The 15,162-nt window shown below is 47.2% G+C and overlaps 1 pseudogene; it reads left to right on the top strand.

Annotated features, from left to right (window-relative positions):
* Nucleotides 1-2,232: 2,232 nt before the first annotated feature.
* LOC116907067 lies at nucleotides 2,233-10,591 on the top strand (annotated as a pseudogene).
* Nucleotides 10,592-15,162: the final 4,571 nt, after the last annotated feature.

Here is a 15,162-nt window from a genome sequence, read left to right as displayed (position 1 = left end):
TAGCATTTTCAGCTAATGGTGCTGGTTCAACTGGAGGTCAGCATGTAGAAAAATGCAGATGGATCCATGCTTATCACCCTGTACAAAGCTTAAGTCCAAGTATCAAGGACCTCCACATCAAACCAGATACACTCAAACTAGCAGAGGAAAAAGTGGGGAAGCATCTCAAACACATGGGCACTGGAGAAAATTTCCTGAACAAAACACCAATGGCTTAAGCTCTAAGATCAAGAATCGACAAATGGGATCTCGTGAAACTGCAAAGCTTCCGTAAGGCAAAGGACACTGTTGTTAGGACAACATGACAACCAACAGATTGGGAAAAGATCTTTACCAATACTACAATTGATAGAGGGTTTATATCCAAAATAGATGAAGAACTCAAGAAGTTAGACTGCAGGGAGAAAAATAACCCTATTAAAAAATGGGGTTCAGAGATAAACAAAGAATTCACAGCTGAGGAATGCTGAATGGTTGAGAAACACCTAAAGAAACGTTCAACATCTTTAGTCATAAGGTAAATGCAAATCAAAACAACCCTGAGATTTCACCTCACACCAGTGAGAATGGCTAAGATCAAAAACTCAGGTGACAGCAAATGCTGGTGAGGATGTGGAGAAAGAGGAACACTCCTCCATTGTTGGTGGGATTGCAGACTGGTACAACCATTCTGGAAATCAGTCTGGAGGTTCTTCAGAAAATTGGACATTGAATTACCTGAGGACCCAGCTATACCTCTCTTGGGCATATACCCAAAAGATGCCCCAACATATAACAAAGACACATGCTCCACTATGTTCATAACAGCCTTATTTATAATAGTCAGAAGCTGGAAAGAACCCAGATGCCCTTCAACAGAGGAATGGATACAGAAAATGTGGTACATCTACACAATGGAATATTACTCAGCTATCAAAAACAATGACTTTATGAAATTCATAGGCAAATGGATGGAAAATATCATCCTGGGTGAGGTAACCCAATCACAGACAATACACATGGAATGCACTCATTGATAAGTGGCTATTAGCCCAAATGCTTGAATTACCCTAGATGCACAGAACACATGAAACTCAAGAAGGATGACCAAAATGCAAATGCTTCACTCCTTCTTTAAAAGGGGAACAAGAATACCCTTGGGAGGGAATAGGGAGGCAAAGATTGAAACAGAGGCAAAAGGAACACCCATTCAGAGCCTGCCCCACATGTGGCCCATACATATACAGCCATCCAATTAGATAAGATGGATGAAGAAAAGAAGTGCAGGCTGACAGGAACCGGATGTATATCTCTCCTGAGAGACACAGCCAGAATACAGCAAATACATAGGCGAATGCCAGCAGCAAACCACTGAACTGAGATTGGGACCCCCGTTGAAGGAATCAGAGAAAGGACTGAAAGAGCTTGAAGGGGCTCGAGACCCCATATGAACAACAATGCCAAGCAACCAGAGCTTCCAGGGACTAAGCCACTACCTAAAGACTATACATGGACTGACCCTGGACTCTGACCTCACAGGTAGCAATGAATATCCTAGTAAGAGCACCAGTGGAAGGGGAAGCCCTGGGTCCTGCCAAGACTGAACCCCCAGTAAACATGATTGTTGGGGGGAGAGCGATAATGGGGGGAGGATGGGGAGAGGATCACCCATATAGAAGGGGAGAGGGAAGGGTTAGGGGGATGTTGTCGGGGAAACCGGGAAAGGGAATAACAACCGAATGTAAATAAGAAATACTCAAGTTAATGACGATGGAAGAAAAAAAAAGATGTGTTCTGCAACAAAAAGCCAGTACAGCATGGAGCAGGGGAATCTGGTGACCAGGAAGTGTGCTGAGAAGGAACCACCCCCTCCCCAGAAAGTGTAGTCATTATGATGAGACCAGAGAGAAAATGGTCATGCAGCGATGTGGCTTAGGAATAGAGTCATTGCTTAGCATGCACAAACTCTAGGCACTTCAGGTAATCACTACCCACCTTACACAATGTTCACCTGCTACCTAAATTGCATAATGGAGCCCCTAATGCATCCTGAGGATGGAGGGCAAGATGAGAAAGGAGAGTGGCCAAGAAGTTGAAAGGGGGAAAAATACAATCTCTCTTCTGCCCCCAAAGAGTAGGCAGAGGTTAGAAATCACAGCTGAATCCTACAGGGCAAGTAGCAACTCAGAGAGGGACAGACACTGATCAGAAAGCAAGAGAGATGAGCCAGACAGGAGGCAAGACCTTAGACTCATGAAGGAAGACCTCAAATCCAACAATGACAATCAGTATACCAAGGACACCACTGCTCTGCGCTATTCACCACGGGAGCCGCTGGATAGGACAAGCATCCAAGAATTCAGGGAAATCCCAGTCCTGGTGAGAGTGAAACCCACAGTGGGGCTGGTGCCAGGTAAGGCAAAGTGAAAGGCTGCTGAGCCCAGGTTTGACAGACAGGCAAATGGACATGGGAGTGGGATGAGGAGAGAGGGGGGCACTTAGTCTTCCTGCCTTTTGCGTACTTCAGGCTCCAGACAATTTCTGACTTCTAAGGAACACAAAGCCTGGATAGCCAAGCCTATCTGCCGCCATACTTACCACGCCCAAGTGGCCCAAAAACCAGTTTCTTTTAGGGGACTGAGGGAAACAACTGAGGCGGGAGCAGTTCTCACAGAACGAGTAAGTCCAGGCAAGAATTCTGGCCAAAATCCAAGAAGCGGCTCCAAGCAGCAGAAGATGCCATGTCGAGGTCACCACAGAGCCTAGGTCCAGCCCAGACACACTTAGCCACAGCATCCTGCTGAGGAGACAGACACAGGATGAGATTCTGACGTGTGGAAGAGGAACCCGGAAATCTTCAGAATTCTGAGCATTGGCCAGAGACCATGCGGATTTGGGAGCAGAGCAGGGAACCGGAAGGAGATGCAGGAGGAGACCGAATAGGAGAAAGAGGGGGGTAACACACAGACAAGAGTTGCTGAAAGTCTGCAATGGCCCTGCCTGAAGCACAGGCAGTTACAGGGTCACTTGTGCGAGTTGGATCCATGGGCCATCCTGACGCTGATAACCTCATCCTGCTCAGAGTCACGACCCTGTCTTGCCTGACACCCCAAGCTGGTACCTTACCTCAGCAGCAGCCTGTCCTCTAAGACCTTCTCCCCACTCCTGCAAAAACGCATTTATCTGCTGCTTCCTAACTGCAGAGAGCTGTGTGGGAGGCTGGGTTGGGCTGGACTGAACCAATCAATCCCTCCAAGGCTCAGCCACTTCCGTCCTGGCTGAGCAGCAGGCCAAAACAAGTTGGGCAGGGCCCGATTGCACAGAAAGGGAGGGACTCAGGGCAACAGACACCCACAGAGGCAGATGATCTAATCTTAGGATGCACCACCTCTGAGTTAAGAGCGAAGGTAACTCTGGGGCATCAAATCTCCAGGAACCCCTCTCTTTGAAGACCAACATCCTGCTGATAAGCAGGAAGCAGGAAGCACAGGTGCCAGGATGCCTCATTCAGGACAGGACTTTCTCTGAGTGTCTCTGAAGGTTCTCTGCACATCTTGATGGTGGGGGTGCAGCATGCAGAATTTCTCACTGCAGAACTGCAGACCTGTCTCTGGAATGCCTCTGCTCACCAACTCTGGTCTTGCAGAGTTTAGTCCTATCCCCTAGCAGTTCAGATCCTGGACAGAAACAATTCCGAACTAGACCTGAGAATCCAGTCATGGTCAGACTGAAGAGATAAATGTCCTGGCTGGGAGAACACGCCTGGCAGCTAAAGGGTCAGAGTTCAGAGTGTTTGTGTGGAAGAAAGAAGCCAGACTGAAAGGCTATTAACAGAGGAGGTACAGGCAAGAAAGAACAAGCCTTGGGCTGGAGAGATGGCTCAGTGGTTAAGAGCACTGACTGCTCTTCCAAAGGTCCTGAGTTCAAATCTCAAGAACCACATAGTGACTCACAACCATCTGTAATGAGATCTGATTCCTTCTTCTGGTGTGTCTGAAGACAGCTACAGTGTACTTATACATAATAAATGTTTAGAAAAAAAGAACAAGCCTGGAATGAATTGTCTTCCCAGCAGGACATGGGGCATTGACTTTACCAGGAGGGTATGTTGTCCAGAAACATTACATCACCATTTCTTGGACTTAACAATCACTGAACACTCCCACTGTCTTCCTCCCCATTATTAGACAAGTTAAAGGAGCCAACATCGCCCCCCAAGCCAGGATATAAAGAACAATGGGTGCATCATCTCAAAGGTTGACAGATAAAAGCAAGTTCAAAGTCCTGAAACAGAGTGTAAGGGTAACTGGTTGACGATTAATACAGAAAAATATGGGCAGAGGTCAGTGGAGAAGTCCACACTGGTCAACTCAGGGTCTCCCAAACAAGAAATGAGGACTATGGAGGCTAGGGGTCCATGACAGAGAGATCAAAATAAAGCAGCCTCACGACTTCTTCCCCAGGGGATTTTACACACAGTGCTGTTTCCCTTTCCCCCAGTAAATTTTTCAACATCACGAGTACTTAAAAGCAAATGCAAAGTCTTACAATTCCACAGCCACTTTGACACTGAATTCTGGCTGAAATAAACCTCTGGGGGAAGCACTCTCCTTGGAGTGAGAAACTCCAGTGGAGGGAGTCCACACTGGAAGAGGCATAAGGAAAGACATTGTAGGGAACAGGGCAGTACAAGGCCCGCACTTGTCAGGGTGGAAGCCACAGCTGTTCAGCTTGACTTAGCATTCTTATATTTTGTTTTATTTATTTCATTTAAATATAGGGATATTTCAGCATATATGCATTTGCACCATATACATGCCTGATTCCAGAAGCTTTGCAGAGAAAAGTGTGTCAGATCCCCTGGGACTAGAATTACAGAATGCTCTGGCCACTATGTGTGTAGTAGGAATTGAACTTGGCTCCTATGGAAGAGTAGTCAGTGCCCTTAACCACTAAGCCATCTCTTCAGTCCTGATGGGCTCTTTTTCAGAGTATATTCTCGCTTGCTTCCTTCCTCGATTTGACTAAACTCTTGACTGCTTCCTCTACTAATGTATCCCAACCAAATCCGTCTCTCTCTGGAGGACCAAAAACCAGACTGATGCTGGAGTAGAGAGCAGAGGAAACTGATTACCTCCTCAGGACACTGAGTACAAGAAGGACCTGAGTGCAAACACTGACTGTAGCAGTCAGGAAGGAAGTCTGATCTGAAAACACAGCTTCACCTTCAGTCTGAAGTCCTACCAGGTGTCTAGGGCCATAGACTTTGGTCTTGCCAATGCCATAATCACAGATGCCAGTTTCTAAAAATAAACCTGCTAACCTATAAATAAACCAAGGATAACACCTATAATCATTTGAGAGGTTGATGCAAGGGGAGTAAGAATCACGGCCAACCTGAGTTACATATAATAAGATACATGCAGGACATAACTCATGCCCTCAGATAAATATGCAATAACACTGATACCCCCCTCAGTCTCACCATAGACCACTGGGGAGAGGTGAGAGCAAGAGAGCACAATATGTCCGTGGAAGTTAAAAAAGGACCATGGCAGAATTTCTGGGTCTCTGAGTGGCCAACATTTCAAGTCTATTGCCCCCTCCCCTGGGATCTTTCAATATGAAAACTATAAAGAATGTTAAAAAAGTTGTTTTTCAGCCAAGGCCACACGGACACCCTGATCAGCAACCATACATCCTAGTCGGGGGGGGGGGTGGCGTTGACTCAAACACCTCCTCCTTGGGTGAAACCATGGGCTAGTCAATCCTGGCGACTGCCGGACTCACAGATTCTGGTGGTCCAAACTTCTGAGGAGGAGCCGTCCCGACCTGCCCCTCCAAAAGTTTATCCCGATGCTCAGGAGGATTTGCTCCTTCTGGATTCTCCTCCTCCTTTTCCCCCTGCCCTCTTGCCTACCCAACCTCCTGAACCCTTCCACCTGCAGATGCTTCTGGTCCTACCCAGGGAACAAGCAGCCAGCAGGCACCCACTCCTCTACTGGCCCAATTTCTGTCCTTCCCTTGCGTGCTTATTGACCTCCCACGGGTCCAGGTGAGGGGATGCAGCCCCTTCAGTACTGGCCATTCTCCTTCTATGATCTTTATAACTGGAAACTTAATCATCCTCCCTTTTCAGAAGCTCCTCAGAAACTAATCAGCCTTATGAGTTCCATTATGTTTTCTCACCAACCCACATGGGATGACTGTCAGCAGCTGTTACAGGCTCTCTTCACTACAGAGGAAAAGGAGATTGTTCTGGAGGCTCATAAGAATGTGGCAGGACCAGATAGACAAATGACCCAGCTACCAAACCTTATTGATCTTGGATTCCCCCTTTCATGACCCGATTGGGATTACAACACCCCAGAAGGTAGGGAGAGGTTGACAGTCTACCGCCAGGCTCTAGTGGCTGGTCTCCGAGGGGCAGCAAGACGCCCCACCAATTTGGCCAAGGTAAGAGAGGTACTGCAGGGACCCACTGAACCCCCCTCTGTGTTCTTGGAGCATCTCATGGAGGCCTACCGCAGGTACACCCCTTTTGATCCCACTGCAGAGGAACAAAAGGCCGCGGTGGCTATGGCTTTTATAGTACAATCTGCCCCAGACATTAAGAAAAAGCTACAGAGGCTAGAAGGATTACAGGATATGGACTTGAGAGATTTAGTAAAGGAAGCAGAGAAAGTGTATCATGAGAGAGAGACAGAAGAGGAGAAGGAGCAAAGAAAAGAGAGAGAAAGAGAGGAACGTGAGTTGAAAAGGGAAAGAGAAAGAGACAAGAGGCAGGAAAAGAATCTTACTCAGATCCTGGCCTCAGTGTAAGTGACAGAAAATGTGGTACTAGAGAAAGAGACAAGGTAGGTGAGTGAGAGACCTGGGCAATCACATACCTTTGGAAAAGTACCAGTGTGCTTATTGTAAAAAAAAAAAAAAAAAAAAAAAAAACAGGGACATTGGGCTCATAAATGTCCCAAGAAAAAGGAAACACCCCCACCTAAAAAAGGGTTAACCTTAGAAGATGATGACTAGTGGGGACGGGGCTCAGTGCCCCTCCCTAAGCGTAGGGTAACGCTTGAAGTGGAGGGGAAACCCGTGGAGTTCCTGGTTGATACATTCTGTCTTGCTTCAACCATCTGGACCACTCTCTAAAAGGAAAGCATGGGTTGTGGGAGCTACTGGCCATAGTCAATACTCATGGACTACCCAAAGAACGGTAGATTTATGAGTGGGCCAGGTATCTCACTCATTTTTGGTCATTCCTGAATGTCCCACTCCCCTCCTGGGGAGCGACTTGCTAACCAAAATGAGGGCCCAAATTACGTCCTCTCCTCAAGGGCCCACCGTGACCCCCTACCCTGATCTAATTGCTACTTTGACTTTAAGAATTGAAGATGAACATAGACTTTTCCATCTCCCACCAGACAACTACCCACAGGAACTCACTACCTGGATGAATAATATTGCAGGAGCCTGGGCTGAAACTGCAGGGCTTGGGCTGGCCGCTCAACAGCCCCCAGTGGTGGTAGAATTAAAGCCACTGCCACTCCTGTGGCAGTCTGACAGTACCCCATGAGTCAGGAGGCAAGAGCTGGCATCCGACCCCACATCCAGCGCCTCCTTGAACTAGGGGTACTAGTTAAATGCACTTCACCGTGGAACTCCCCCCTGCTGCCTGTTAAGAAACCAGGGACAGGGGACTATACACCGGGCCAGGACTTAAGGGAAGTAAATTGGAAGGTACAGGACATACACCCCACTGTGCCAAATCCATATAACTGGCTGAGTTTTCTACCTCCCAACCGAGTTTGGTGTACTGTGTTAGACCTTAAAGATGCCTTCTTTTGTCTGAAACTTCACCCTGCTAGCCAGGAGATCTTTGCCTTCGAGTGGAAGGATCCAGGGTCTGGCCTAAATGGACAACTGACATGGACCAGACTCCCCCAGGGATTCAAGAATTCTCCCACTCTCTTTGATAAGGCGTTACATCAGGATCTGGCTCGTTTCCGGACCAGCAATCCCCAGGTAACTCTCTTGCAGTACGTCAATGACCTCCTGCTGGCAGGGGAAACCGAGGACGAGTGCCGCAGAAGTACAGACCTACTCCTGAGAGAACTATCCCAGCTGGGATACAGGGCATCGGCTAAGAAAGCTCAGATCTGCAAGACAGGGGTAAAGTACTTGGGGTATATTCTAAAAGCAGGAAAGGAATGGCTGACAGATGCCAGGAAAAGAACTGTGACTCAGATCCCCATTCCCCACTCATCCCGCCAAGTGCGTGAATCTCTGGGAACAGCAGGATTCTGTAGACTGTGGATACCGGGATTTGCCCTGCGGCAGCTCCTCTGTATCCTCTAAGCAGGGAGAAAGCCCCTGTCATATGGGGAAGAGAGCAAAAAAGGCCTTTGATGCTATCAAAAGGCTCTCCTCACACCCCAGCACTGTCAGTACCAGGTGTGTCTAAGCCTTTCACCTTATATATAGATGAGAAGAAGGGAATAGCGAGAGGGGTTCTGACTCAACAATTAGGACCCTGGAAGAGGCCAATAGCATATTTATCCAAAAAAAACTAGATCCTGTGGCTAGTGGATAGCCTGCCTCCTTACGGTCGATAGCGGCTGTAGCCTTGCTGGGGAAAGACTCTGATAAACTGACCTTTGGACAGCACCTAGCTGTAGTAGCCCCCCATGCGCTTGAAAGCATCATCAGGCAACCCCCTAAGCGCTAGCTGTCAAATGCCTGACTGACTCACTACCAGAGCCTCCTTTAAATGAGGACAGAGTCCAGTTCTCACCTCCTGTCACCCTCAACCCCGCCTCTCTGCTGCCTGAAACTGATCCTGAAGCTGCCACGGTGATTCATGACTGTCCAGAAGTCCTGGCTGAAGAAACTGGAGTACGTCGAGATCTCAGAGATACACCCCTGCCGGACGCCCAAGCGACATGATACACAGATGGTAGCAGCTGCCTGGATGGAGGTAAAAGGGTGGCAGGGGCGGCGGTGGTAGATGGAGGAAAAGTCATCTGGGTCAGCAGCCTGCCAGAAGGAACCTCGGCTCAGAGAGCGGAACTAATAGCCTTGACCCAGGCCCTGCGCTTGGGAAAAGGAAAAAAGCTCAACGTCTACACTGACAGTCGATATGCCTTTGCTACTGCTCATGTACATGGAGCCATCTGTAGACAAAGAGGACTTTTAACCTCTGCAGGAAAGGACATTAAAAATAAACAAGAAATTCTAGAACGTTTAGAAGCTGTCAGTTTGTCCATTATCTGTTGCCCTGGACATCAGAAGGCCAGAAATTCAGTGGCCTTGGGAAATCAGTTAGCTGACCAGGAAGCTAAAAAAAGCGGCAACAAGCGTAGTAACCCTTTTTCCCCTTTCTGATTGTCCAGTTCAGCCATGTGTGACTAACTTTCAGTATACCAAGGAGGACCTCAAGAGAATGGCTGATTTGGGGTTCCATCAACACTCCCCTCAAGGGATATATGAGACGGGAGATGGGAAAAACATCCTCCGAAGGAAAGAGGCTGTCGATTATCTGCAACAGCTGCATCAGCTCACCCATCTGGGTGCCAAACACTTAAACACTATTGTCCAGTCTTCCCCCATTACATCATCGGGCTGGGGGAACTGGCCGATGGGACAGTCAGAAAATGTGTTCCCTGTCAGTTTGTAAACACCCAGCCCAGCAGAATCCCAAAAGGTCACAGGCTACGAGGAGGTAGGGCCTGGCAGCTACTGGGAGGTGGACTTTACAGAGGTAAAGGCTGCCAGATATGGCTACAAATACCTCATTGTGTTTGTAGACACTTTCTCAGGGTGGGTCAAAGCATTCCCCACCAAAGGGGAGACTGCTCAGATTGTGGCTAAGAAGATTCTAGAAGAAATCTTTCTCCGGTTTGGAATCCCCAAGGTAATTGGGTCTGATAATGGCCCCGTGTTTTTTGCCCAGGTAAGCCAGGGACTGGCCAGGGTCCTGGGGTTTAATTGGAAGCTACATTGTGTTTACGGAACCCAAAGATCAGGTTGGGTAGGAAAGATAAACAGAACTCTAAAAGAGACCATGACTAAATTGTCCTTGGAGACTGGTGTTACAGACTGTTCAGCCCTCTTGCCCTTTGCCTTATTTAGGGCCAGGAATACTCCTAGCAGGTTTGGATTGACTCCCTTTGAACTCATGTATGGTGAACATCCACCTTTAGTAAATTTTAATCCCCACACCCCACCTGAAGTTCACTCCTCTTGACCCTTGTACAGCAGGTTAAAGGCCCTAGAGACTATTCAGAAAAGAGTCTGGAACCAGCTCGCTGAAACCTATCAACCTGGAGACCTACAGGTGCCACACCAGGTCCAGGTTGGAGACTCAGTCTATGTACGACGGCATCGAGCTGCCAACCTTGAGCCTCGCTGGAAAGGACCCTATCTGGTACTGTTGACCACTCCTACGGCCGTTAAGGTCGAAGGAATCCTTACCTGGATCCACGCCTCCCATGTTAAGCCTGTGGATCCTCCAGATGAGGGATGGAGAGTGGAAAAGACGGAGAACCCCCTCAAATTGCGTGTGTGTCGTCCTTCTGCTTCTGCTTTTGTTAGCCAATCTAAGTATGATAAGTAGTTCAAACCCCCATGTCCCCCAGAAACTGACCTGACAAGTCACCTCGCAGATAGGAGATACAGTATGGGAACAAAGTAAAATGGCCCCTCTATGGACATGGTGGCCGCCACTCACACCCGACATTTGTTCCTTAATGGCTGGACTGGATACATGGGACATCCCAGGATATACATATGAAGAAACACCTATGGACTCACGTCCCATTTTGAAAAGGTCTCTCTCAACCAGAGTAGCGTCCAACGGGTAGGTCAGAGGCTCATAGGTATGGGGGGCTGGATCATTACTTTTGTAAACAATGGACATGTAAAACCACTGGAGATGTTTTTTTTTTGGAAACCAATGTCTTCATGGGACCTAATCTCAGTTAATCAAAGCTCTATAGCATCAGGGACCGACCCCCTAAATATTATATTTACCAAGAAAGGACAGGAATCCCAAGGTTAGACGAGAGGGAAGTTGTGGGGATTGAACTTTTATATGACTGGTTATGATAAAGGATTCACATTCTCCATTCGCCTTGAGATAAAGGCTCCTGTTTCCGTCCCCATTGGGCCCAATCTTATTCTGCATCCTCTCAAACCTCAGCCCAAACCTACAGTGCCCCCGGATCCTGTGACAGGGACCCCTGCAGGGACTGAGACACTTACAATGCCTCTATCCACCTCTCCTCCACGTACTGTAGATCAACTAATGAACATACTTACCCTAGCCTTGTTAAATGCCAGCAACCTGGAGGCAGAGGCATAACCAGTCCTGTTGGTTATGTTATGAAACAACACCCCCCTATTACGAGGCAGTAGGACTTGCTAACTCAAATGTATCTTTAAAAAGTTCTGACAATAAGTATCGTTGGAGACAGAAAGGCCCTCGGTTAATAACCTCTGCAGTATCAGGGAAAGGGACCTGCATGGGTATGGTCCCGGCTTCCCACCAGAGCCTGTGTAACACCACCCAGTTGTTCAGGCTTAATCATGGATATCTGCCAGCCCCATCAGAAGGGTGGTGGGCCTGTAATTCAGGTTTGACTCCTTGTGTTTCTCTGGCTGTGTTAAGTCAAAACACCTCGTTTTGTGTCCTTGTACAGTTAGTGTCCCGGTTAATTTATCATCCTGAAGAGTTCATTCTTAAAAAATATCTTACAGGCTACCGGAGGTTTAAGAGAGAACCTGTCAGTATGACCCTGGCTGTACTCTTGGGACTGGGAGTCGCCACAAGCATCGGCACTGGGACTGCGGCGCTAGCCACCCAAGCTTCCCATTACAGTCAGCTCAGAATGGCCATAGATGAAGATATCCAGGCCCTAGAGAACTCTGTGTCTAAGTTACAAGAATCATTGACCAGCCTGTCTGAGGTGGTTCTAAAAAATAGACACGGCCTAGACCTCCTGTTCTCACAGCAAGGAGGTTTGTGTGCAGCCCTAAAAGAAGAAGAATGCTGTTTCTATATAGACCATTCAGGAGTGATTAAAGATTCAGTGGCCAAGCTGAGGGAGAGACTAGCCACGAGACAGAGAGAGAGAGAGAGAGAGAGAGAGAGAGAGAGAGAGAGAGAGAGAAATTGAGGATAGTTTGAAGACTGGTTCACTCAATCCCCTTGGTTGACTACCCTAGTTCCTACCCTAATGAGACCCATAATAATTCTTTTGTTACTTCTAACCTTTGGACCATATATATTAAATAGGCTGGTGACTTTTATTAGAGAGAGAATTAGCGCTGTACAATTATTAGTGCTGAGACAACAGTACCAAGCTCTTGCCCTAGAGGACATAGATTCAGAAGTTCCATGATTAGAACTTGGCACAAAAGAAAATGGGGAAATGAAAGATCACCATTTGATATTAGTGCAGCCATTTCTTAAGAATGAGAATCTTTTAAGCTGGCCCTTGCTTAGCCCCTAGATGTTAGACAATAGACCAGAAAGTACAGAAAGCACATTCCTACCCACGCTCTAGAACAGAGGGTATAGAACATATTTACTGCAGGGCAATTACAAGACAGGGAACATCTCTGGGAAGCTAACTGACCTCTATAGAAGTGAGATGTCCTTGGTACTGAATGCAGCTGTGCTGACATAGCTATAGCCTTGTCCTAGGAACTGCAGAAGAGAAACATCTGCCAAGACAGATATCCTTGGCCCTTGTCCTGGGAACCCCAGGATAAGAAAACATATATCAAGTCAGACGTCCTTGGTACTGACATAGCTGCGTTGATATGGTTATGGCCTTATCCCAGGAATTCCAGGACAAGAAACATCTGCCTAGTTATCCTTGGCACCGAAATAGCTGAGCTAATGAAACTGTGTAATCTTAAATGACTATTTAAGCTGTACATTTCTGTTGTTTGACGCTCCTCACATCCCTCCTGCGTGAGGACCGTGTCGAGACCCAGTGCATTGGTATCCCAAAGAAAACCTCTTGTTCTTACATCAAGACTGAGTCCCGTGTGTTCGTGGGGTGGTGGGTGTCCACAGGACTGGAGCGAGAGTCTCCTCTGTCTGAGGCTCACTGACAGTCACACTGATCAGTCATCACTGCCGTCTCGATGGACCTACAATCTGCATTGGAAGCTGACTTCTGGGAGTGTCTGCAAGAGTCCTTCAGAAAGTCTGAACTGAGAGCAAAGACCCACCCTGAATGTGGGCAACATCATCCTGGACTGTGTTCCCTGGGTAAGCAAAATCAGAAAATGACCTGAATTACCACCCACGAGTCTCTTTCCTTCCTCACTTAAGATCTCACATGAGCAGCTGCCTCATGCCCCTGCCACTACAACTTTCCCACCATGGTAGAAGGGACCCTTCAACTGTAAGCCAAAGGAATCCCTTCCTTTCTGGGCTTATTTTCCCAGTTATTTTCTCACTGAGAAGAGATAGGTAACTAAAGGAGAAAGTTTGTATGAGGAGTGAGGTCATTGCTGTGATAACCTGACCGTGTGGTTAGGAGGAACTTGGGGCTGATTTGCTAAAGGGATGTGGGAAAGTTTGAAATTCCGGGTCAGAAAATCCCTAGAAATACTGTAAGCAGATCTGATACAACATTCTTCCCGTGGTGACTAATAGTCTGTTTAAAGATTAAGTGGCTTAAGAAACGTATAAAACAAAAAGGCCTGTAACATGTAAGCCCTACTTGCCCAGGGATAGAAAACTTCCTAAAATCCTGGAGGCTGCGTGTAAACTCATGGACCAGGTCCCAAAGTAATGGCTCTGAGACTTAATTATGAAGAAATGCTTAAGCCATATGCTTTTTTTTCATTCCGCGAGCAGCTGGTAACTTACATGACTCATTTATTTTGTTCTATGCATGACGCAGGGTTGGTTACCACTCCTCAGTTTCATATTTCTGTCTCCTCCAAGTCCAGGGTGAAATCTTTTCTTGCACCTGACTCTATCCCAGAATTCCTCTCTCCCTACTGGAACTCCCACCTCCTATTTCCTGTAGAAGCTAATAGGCCGACAGCTGTTTTACTGGCAGGGGTTGTGTGCACACAGTACACAGGAGATTCTCTCTACAGCTGTTGTTAGTGTGAGGTAACAAACCACATGCGTTGACTTCTGTAAACGAGGTCTGCTGCCCCAGTTACACAGGCTGTGCTTGATCACATGCAGTCAGGAAGTATGTATCAGGAACTATGCCAGAATGTGTGCTTGACTCTGATAGCAAGAAGAGAGGAAGAAGGTAGCCTTGTGAGTGTCATACAGGGGAGGCAGGGACAAGATGAAATGAGGCCTGTCATTGGATGAGAAGGAAGGATGGGCGGGAGAAAAGCTTGATGGAAGAGGGGGAGACTGGAACAGAAGGAGACTGAAGACTGGGGGAGATGGCTGGGAATCCATGGAGACAACATGGAGGCTGACGTTGAGCTTCCACTGTGTATTTACAGGTTGCTGTGAATATTCTTAAGGGATGGATGCATACAAGGTTTTGTATGTTTAGGTGGACAATTATATCTTCTCAATTGGATCAGCGGTTATTGTGTTGTGTGTTCTGTCATGTGCAGATTTAAGTGTAAGAGAGAGTGTGGCGGCTGAGACACTGGGCCGCCACAGAGTTGGGATGTGTGTTTCTAGCAGATATTTTGGGGCACTGCAATGCCGGATCTAGTGGGGGTAAAAGACAGCATTTTTTTATAATTGCACAACAACATGTGAGATTTTCATTTATATGACCGTGACTAATGTAAGTTATCACCATACTCTGTGCATGAGTTTATAATTCAGAGCACCTCAATCCTGATGGAAATATGGATGATGAAGATGTGCTTAGTAAAATTTCTGAGGGGAACAGGACTCCTCTAATAACTCGGCCACACGACATCCATTGGCTTCATTATGCTCCTGTGCTGAGAACTTAAATGAGACTGGACTCAAGTCATGGGCTGATTTGATTGGCAGCAGAAACCTGAGGGTGGGATCTTTTCAGGCTCTGCTATAGTTACTGCTCAGTCCTCTTGCCTGGGTCTCCTGTGAAAGTGCACTGAGCAGAACAGGAAGACATGACAATATTTAGTATGCACAGAAAGCAATGTGAGAGAGTTTGAAGGTACAATCAAGGTGGGGGCGGGTAGATTGAGGAA

The sequence above is a fragment of the Rattus rattus genome, chromosome 1 (assembly GCF_011064425.1).
Source record: "Rattus rattus isolate New Zealand chromosome 1, Rrattus_CSIRO_v1, whole genome shotgun sequence".
Lineage (NCBI taxonomy): Eukaryota > Metazoa > Chordata > Mammalia > Rodentia > Muridae > Rattus > Rattus rattus.
Note: the sequence above shows the minus strand (reverse complement) of the source record. Positions and strands in the feature narration are given on the sequence as shown.